Genomic DNA, 9,200 nt, shown 5'->3' with positions numbered 1-9,200 from the left:
GTGATAAGCAAAAATCCTGCCCGAGCAGAACTGAGTTTTCCCAGCCCGCGAACTTTGAGAAACTTGACGATTGAACGATCAAATCAAGTCCAAAGGGGCTCAAATTTTGGGGAGATGAAGATGATAACTTCAAGAATACATCCCCAAAAGATTTCAATGAAAGTCCTCACGGATTGAGAGGAATCGAAAGAAATCTGAGCAAAAACGGGGTTTTCTCTAGAAACACGAAACGCACAAGAACTCTGATCCTAGAGAGCTCGTGATTCCTAGATGTTTTGCACTAGGCAAGAGGGATTAGAATCACGTCAAAGAGCTCAAAGAACCACACCAATCTCGTGCTTCATGATCAAACAAACGAAATCGAAAATTGTCACAAACAAAGGGACGAAACGGATGAGATTGAACACGAATTCAAAGCCCGTAGGGCACAAGGAGGGAAGGGCCCCCTTTCCTAGTCAATCTCAGTACAAAACGTTTCAAGAAATCATCCTCCAAAAACTACTCATAGAGATGAGAAGGAGAGAACCAGGGAGAAGGAGGAGAAGGGCGCCCGAAGGAGGGGCGTGCGCTCTGTCTAGAGAAAAAGGAGGGAGAGAGGGAGAGAGGGGTGAGGGGGGTTTTTAACCCCAACAACTCTCAACCCAAAAAGACTAAACTACCCCTAGACTCAAATAAACACTAGAAAGCCCGTAGGGGCAAAACCGGAAAAAGATACACGATCTCATCCGACGGTCGAGGTTCTTTCTTCGAGTCGAAGTCTTCTCCGCGATGCCGCCGTGCCGATGAAGATCCGGTTCGCGGTTTTGGGGGGGGGGGGTCCGCGAAACCCGGGTAGATGGCCGGTTTTGAGAAAACCGCCAAAACTCCACGCGCGGGAAGATACCCGCCTCCACGCCGTGGTCCTAGATGCCGTTCCCGCCTCGGCCTTCTGATGGCCCTAGACACCGCCCGACGCCCGTCACCTCCTCGCCCGCAGCGAGGCCCTAGACGCCGTCGATGCCCGTCGCCTCCGTCAGTCCCGAGACCGACGCCCATGCCTCCACGACTTGGCGTCTTCAACCGCCGTCCGCCTCCTTGGTTTTGTGGCGCAAACCAAGAAACCCGTCTTCCGTCGCCGCTTGCGTCCTCGATCTAGGAGTGGATGCCACAGCTGCCGCCCGGCCTGAGCTCCTCCACGCAACTCTTCGTCGACACTCGACGCCCGTGTACCTGCAACCAAAGACCAAGCGCATGATCACACCGCACGGTTGACAATTCACTCATCACAAGCAGGATAGAGTACTCAACATTCCTCATTTTGCTAAAGGTATCCCTGCAACCTAACTTCTCCCCACAATACTGATGAATGGACTGCACTTAACTGATATTCAATCTACCAAGTGGTATCCTCTTTCCGTACACATCATCTTCATTAATAGGAAGAACCAATCCCCTCACACATTATAACTCACCACATGAGAAAACAAAAAATAGGTGGTACAGTCTTAATAATAAGCAAGCTCGTTTAATAGCCACGTATGTACAGTCAGCACAATACACTACTACAAAACAGGCCTTTGTTCCTGGCCATTTATCCCGGCAGCCTTTGGGTCCGGGACAATAGGTGGCTTTTGTCTCGGGTCCAATGGCTAGCCGGGCCAGCGGGGGGGACGGGGGCCTTTTGTCCCGGTTGGAGACACCAACCGGGACAAAATGGGAGCCTTTTGTCCCGGTTGGTGGTTCCAACCGGGACAAAAGGCCCGCGTAGCCTTTTGTCCCGGTTGGAACCACCAACCGGGACAAAAGTCCCCCCTTTTGTCCCGGTTGGTGCCTCCAACCGGGACAAAAGGCCTTGCGCCCCTTATCCCCTTCCCTCTCCCCCCGCCCGAGCCATTCAGCTCACTTGTTTTCTTGCTGTTCTTGGCTCGGGATAGAGGAGTTCTTGCTCATTTCTTCACCACATTTGTGATGATCTTTGATTCCCCGTCCATCCATCTGCTCTAAAGGTTTGGGGCTTGTTTTTCTCTTCTTCCTTGGCTTGTATAGCTCATTTCATACTTTAGAAATAGAGAAAATGTGTAGCTAGCTCATTTCTTGGACATTTAGCTAGCTAGATTGCATATGTAGGTGTAATTTTCTTTTAGATTTAGATGAGTATATGGATAGTAGAAATTTTTAGAATGAGTGTAGATACTTCATGTGATGTACTTGTATATATGACCATATTGTGGATAGTTGATTTTTTTTATTCATGAATGAATTAATGAAATGAGTATATTATAGAATTTTTTTTATTATGAATGGATTATTTTGACACTCTAGTGATGTATTTAATCAGGCTCACATTGAAACCATCTAGAAGCTAAAAAAATCTTTTTTTCGAAACAAGTATACGTCGTTAATCTCCATCCAACGGTGATGGCACTACCTTTCAGGGATACACGATGCGCTATAAGGACGTCGCAAATCGGTTGGTCGCATCACCAGCACTTCCAATTGATAAGAAGACAGCATTTGACGCAGTCAGCATGCCCGTTGTTGTACTGAGAGCATATCAACGAGCATGCTGCCTATGCCAAGTGCTGTGCCTATTAATCGTAAATGTTGGTGCTGCGACTAGCCGATTGGTGACATCCTTGTACCGCACCGTGTCCCCCCGAAAGGCAGTGTCATCACCGCAGGGTTGAGGTTACTGACATATACATTTTCAGAAATAAAGGTTTATTTTTCTTCTAGAGGGTTTCTGGATATTGAAAAGAGTGTACTCCTGGAACTGAAGGGTGTCAAAGTAATTAGAAGTTATAGAGATTTCTTTCAATTAATTAGAGATTTCTTGAGGATTAATGATACATTTCGTCTTTTTTATATAATTTCATTGTTATTTGCAAGAGTTATTAATCTGATCATTGTAATTGTAATAGTAAATAATTTTTGCTTTGTAATGGTAAGAATTTATAATTTTGTGGAAAATAAAGGTATTTTTCAGTAAAATATGGCTTCAGCAGCTGGAGGGAGTGGCGCCGGTGGGGGTGATCGTTGTCCTTCTGGAGAGAAGGGCACAACTCGAGTAGGTCGTCGGTCCAAAAAACCTAGTGCTTTTCATAGGGCAGCGCTCCGTTATTTGGAAAAAGAATATAGAGAATGCATGGCAAGGGGCGAGGAACCTCCGTTTGATCTTGAGGATTTATTGCGGCGTTACAGTTCGTCACCACCAAACTCGGAGGTTTCAGCTCCGCCATCTTCTTCTGCGCCAGCAAGAAATCCATTAGAACATTCTGCGTTCCAACGCAAGGACGGTTGAAAACCTATGTGTTGTTGACCGAATTTTTAAATTTCATGTATAGTACTCCTTTGTTAAGTTATGTAATGGATTAAGTACACCTTTTAATTAATCAAGATGTATGATGGATATTGCATATCTTTTAATTATTCATGTTATGTTACATTTAGTTTAATTTAGGTTTGATATATTTTATTTATTCGATACGTGTAAAGAATTCAAATCGATTTATTTAAAATGCAGATGGACCGGCAATGGATGTACAATGCTGACCGACGTTCGAAAGAATTCATTGATGGCCTGCATTATTTTTTGTCTGTGTCTGAGGCAAACAAGCAGAATGGTTTTATGTGCTGCCCGTGTGTTCATTGCAACAATAACAAGGATTACTCATCTTCAAGAATCCTACACAGCCACATTTTCGCAAATGGTTTCATGAAAAAGTATGTTTGTTGGACGAAGCACGGAGAACAGGGGGTTACCATGGAAGACAATGAAGAAGAAGATTTTGACGACCACTTTCCCGGGAATGCTGGAATCGGTGCATTCGATGACGATATTCCCATGGAAGAGCCCGAAGTAGATGTAGCAGAAAATGATCCCAGCGACGATCTGGGGCAAGCATTGCACAATGTGCAGGCAGACTGTGAGAGTGAAACGGAGAGGTTGAAGTTCCAGAAGTTGTTAGAGGACCACCATAAGTTGTTGTACCCAGATTGTCAAAATGGATTTAAGAAACTTGGCACCACCTTGGAGTTGCTGCAATGGAAGGCGACAAATGGTGTATCCGACAAGGGATTTGGTGAATTACTCAAACTTGTTAAAAAAATGCTTCCTAAGGACAATGAATTGCCTGCCACAACGTATGAAGCCAAACAACTTGTTTGCCCTTTGGGACTGGAAGTGCAAAAGATACATGCATGCCCCAACGACTGCATCCTCTACCGAGGCGAGTACGAGAATTTGGATGCATGTCCCGTATGCAGTGCATTGCGTTACAAGATTAGAAAAGATGATCCTGGAGATGTCGAGGGGGAGCCTCCCCGGAAGAGAGTTCCTGCGAAGGTCATGTGGTATTTGCGTATAATACCACGTTTGAAGCGTTTGTTTAGAAATAAAGATAATGCTAAGTTGATGCGATGGCACAAAGAGGAACGCAAGAAAGACTCGATGTTGAGACACCCCGCTGATGGGTCGCAGTGGAGAAAAATAGATAGAACGTACCCTAAATTTGATTTGGATGCGAGAAACATAAGGTTCGGTTTGAGTACGGATGGCATGAATCCTTTTGGTGAGATGAGCAGTGGTCGTAGCACTTGGCCTGTGACTCTTTGTCTGTACAATCTTCCACCATGGCTCTGCATGAAACGAAAGTTCATCATGATGCCAGTGCTTATCCCGGGTCCAAAGCAGCCCGGAAATGACATTGATGTGTACCTAAGACCATTGGTCGAAGAACTCTTATTGCTCTGGGGTGATGAAGGTGTACGGATGTGGGATGAATACAAACAGGAAAACTTCAACCTACGAGCATTGCTGTTCGTAACGATCAATGACTGACCTGCTCTTAGTAACTTGTCAGGACATTCGAACAAGGGATACAAAGAATGCACACACTGTTTAGATGATACTGATAATATATGGTTGACTCACTGTAAGAAGGTTGTATACATGGGTCATCGTTGGTTTCTTCCCATCAGGCATGCGGTACGAAAGAAGGGCAAGCATTTCAAAGGCCAAGTGGACCACCGAACAAAACCGATGCACCGTAGTGGTAAAGACGTCTTCAACATGGTAAAAGATCTAGAAGTTGTTTTTGGAAAGGGATCAGGTAGCCAACCTGTTCCGAACGAAAACGGAATGGCGCCCATGTGGAAGAAGAAATCTATATTTTGGGAGCTACCATATTGGGAAGTCTTAGATGTTCGTCATGCAATTGATGTGATGCACCTCACGAAGAATTTTTGCGTCAACCTGATAGCATTCTTGGGAGTGTACGGAAAGACAAAAGATACAGTAGAAGCACGTCAAGAATTGCAACGTATGGAAGAACGAGATGCCTTACATCCACAACAGCGAGATAATGGACGACAATACTTAAGTCCTGCCAGCTATACTCTTAGCAAGGAAGAGAAAGAAACCATGTTTGACTGCTTGAGCAGTATAAAGGTTCCATCTGGATACTCATCCAATATAAAAGGAATCTTAAATTTGGCAGAGAAGAAATTTACAAATCTCAAGTCCCATGACTGCCATGTGCTTATGACCGAACTTCTTCCGGTTGTGCTGCGGGGGATTCTGCCTGATAACGTCCGATTAACCATTGTGAAGATATGTTCCTTCCTCAACGCAGTTTCTCAGAAGATAATTGACCCGGAGAATTTGATAAAGCTGCAAAACGATGTGGTGCAATGTCTTGTTGATTTTGAGCTGATATTTCCACCATCTTTCTTCAACATCATGACACATCTTCTAGTGCACCTTGTCAAAGAGATTGATATTCTCGGACCATTATTTCTACACAACATGTTCCCATTCGAAAGGTTCATGGGGGTACTCAAGAAATGTGTTCGTAATAGAGCTCGTCCAGAAGGAAGCATCGCCAGTGCCTACGGAACTGAGGAGGTCATTGACTTTTGAGTTGACTTTATTGATGACCTTAAACCGATTGGAGTCCCTGAATCGCGATATGAGGGGAGACTAACTGGAAAGGGTACATTAGGAAAGAAATCTTATGTCTGCACAGATGATTTCTCATTCAAGAAAGCGCATTATACGGTTCTTCAACAATCATCCTTGGTTGACCCATATATCGAGGAACACAAGAAAATTCTGCTCTCCAATTTCCCGGAAAAGTCTGAGGCATGGATTACACGTGAGCACATGAACACTTTCTGCAGCTGGTTGCGGAAGCATCTAATGCATAACATGGATATAAGTGAACAACTGTTCTTATTGGCTAGGGGACCATCTTGGAATATCTTAACATACCAAGGGTACGAGATAAATGGAAACACATTTTATACGATAGCCCAAGATAAAAAGAGTACCAACCAAAATAGCGGTGTTCGTATGGATGCCACGGACAATAATGGAAAAAAAGACACATATTACGGCTACATTGAAGAGATATGGGAGCTGGATTACGGTCCCAATTTCAAGGTGCCTCTATTTCGTTGCCAATGGGTTAAGCTATCTGGAGGAGGGGTAACATAAGATGAGTATGGGATGACAATAGTTGATCTCAACAATCTTGGGTATAGAGACGAGCCATTTGTCCTAGCCCAGGATGTCGCTCAGGTTTTCTACATTAAGAACATGTCCAGCAAGCCAAAGAAGGGGATCAACAAGCAAAAGGATGAGCCTAAGCGACACATAGTTCTATCAGGAAAGAGAAACATCGTTGGAGTGGAGGACAAGACAGACTTTTCAGAAGAATATAATAATTTTGTTGCCATTCCACCTTTCGAAGTAAATGCTGATCCATGCATCCTGCTAGCCAATGATGATGCTCCATACTTGCGCCGTGATCATAATCAAGGGACATTTGTGAAGAGAAAGTCTGTTACCGCTAATCATTCATGTACTTGAATCATTTTATATTATTGTATAAAAACATAATCGCAATTCGAATACTTTTATTATATATGTACTGTACAATTATACTTTATGTGTTATTTATATTATTTTATATATTTTTCACTTAATTACTAGACTCAATTATAATTTTCATTCAATAATGGATTACTCAACTAATTTTATTTATTTCATGAAATTACATTCACATTAACACACTATACTCTCTCACTAACACACACAATCTCACTAACACACACTATCTCTCAAACTCACACACTACTCATTAATATCATGAAATTGCTTAATTTTATCTAAAATTCACTTTTTAAACGTTAATATCGTGATAGAATCCACTTTCTATCGAAAAGCAACAGTTTGAAAAAAAATTCACCTAATATATTTTTGCATGGTCAAAATAACAAATATGATTTCAAAAAAGTTAGATATTTCATTGACCCAATCACTTGAATGAAAATTAATTATTTTTGTTGCGTGTATCAAGTTTATATAGAGATAAGAAATTTTGTTCCATAATTTTTGGAATCATAATTTTATTAACTGAATTAACAAATGAAAGCCAATTTTAAAAGAGAAGTAAAAAGAAACAAAAACAAACATAACATTAGGCGGGAACGAGGGAAAACGGGCCCCTTTTGTCCCGGGTGGTAGATCCACCCGGGACTAAAGGTGGGCCGCGGGCTGGGAATTTTCCCGGCCCGCCCAAAAACCCCTTTTGTCCCGGGTGAAGCCACCACCCGGGACAAAAGGACCTTTTGTCCCGGGTCGTGGCTTCACCCGGGACAAAAGGCCCCCCCCCCCCATATATTTCCTTCCTCCTTCGCCCTTCTCCTAACACTTGGTTTCTCATCTGCGCCCGTCCTGCTCCCCCCACCGCGCGAGCCGAGCACCGCCGCCATCGACGTCGCCGCCGCCCAGAGCCCCGACCTCACGCCGCCGCCCAGAGCCACCGCTGCCGCCCAGAGCCCCGACCTCACGCCGCCGCCCAGAGCCACCGCCGCCGCCGTCCTGCTCCCCCCACCGCGCGAGCCGAGCACCGCCGCCATCGACGTCGCCGCCGCCCAGAGCCCCGACCTCACGCCGCGGCCCATAGCCACCGCCGCCGCCGTAACGCCCTCGCCACCATCCCCTGCTCGCCGTCGACCCGCCGCTACAGGCCATCCCAGCCCACGCCGCGTACCCAAAGGTAGAGCTCGATCTCGTCCCCTCCAACACAGAGCACTAACAGAATCACCATGCTTGTCTGCTGCTCTCAAATGTAGGTGCATTGATGCTTGGTCATCAAATAGGAAATGAGGCTTCACAAAACTATTATAGTGTTCACCCTGAATCTGACTTAAATCATCTGTCACAAATAGGAAATGGAAGGAAATAAGCTCACGGATCGACACAAATGCACCGTGTAAATCATCTGTCAAACTTACAGTACCACAACAATGACTAACATAACTTTCTAATTATGATCTGCATGAGAGAAAAATTATTGATAAGTAATTGACATGAATCTATGAATTTACTATAATAACATTCAGGGTCCAACTTAATTGACGTAAATTGCTGACTTCGATTTACTAGAAAGAAAACTCTTGGCAAGTAAGTAACATGGATCCATAAATTTTCTATAACATTTACTAATAAAAAAACTTTTAGTTTTGTGCTACTTAGACCTAAGTCCATAAAATCAACCACAACAAAAGAACCTGATGAAATCGGCACAATTCAAAGAAAGTAGCAAATTATATGGTTAATTTAGCATTGTACAGGATCAATGAAGGTCTAGAAAATTACGAGAATTGTGTACTAAGAAGCATGGTAAACTAGTATAAGAGCGATCAATCATTCAACAATACATTTGTTATACCTAAAAGGTAAAAGTAATGCAGCAGCCTGGTACATAAACTACTAAAGCTGCCTGTACCTAAAAATAGATGGAATCATACTGGAGAAAGGCCGAATCCCACTGCATTTGACACCGAGGTTTCATCTCCTAAAAGATCGTCCTACTACGAGAGTCCCCTCAACACCTTCTCCATTCCATTGAACCCCATAACCTCTCGCTACGTTGGGAAGCTCCTGCCTCTGTATAGTTCCCCAATGTTCTTTAATTTTTAGTTTTTAGAGTGTGTCGAGTGTTTGCAGCACTGAGATCGACATCGTCGACCAATTATGGCTCATTTTCAGTAGCTAGGAAGCTACACTCATGTAACTTTGGGACATGCTCATAATTTGAAATCATAATTTAGAGTTCATGTTATTTAGAGTGAAATCATAATTTGTTGTTAAGAGTGAAATCATAATTTGTTGTGTAAATAAAGGTATATTTACAAATTTTTAAATGTATGAA

This window comes from Panicum virgatum, chromosome 3N (genome assembly GCF_016808335.1).
Source record: "Panicum virgatum strain AP13 chromosome 3N, P.virgatum_v5, whole genome shotgun sequence".
In the NCBI taxonomy this organism is placed as follows: Eukaryota; Viridiplantae; Streptophyta; class Magnoliopsida; order Poales; family Poaceae; genus Panicum; species Panicum virgatum.
Note: the sequence above shows the minus strand (reverse complement) of the source record.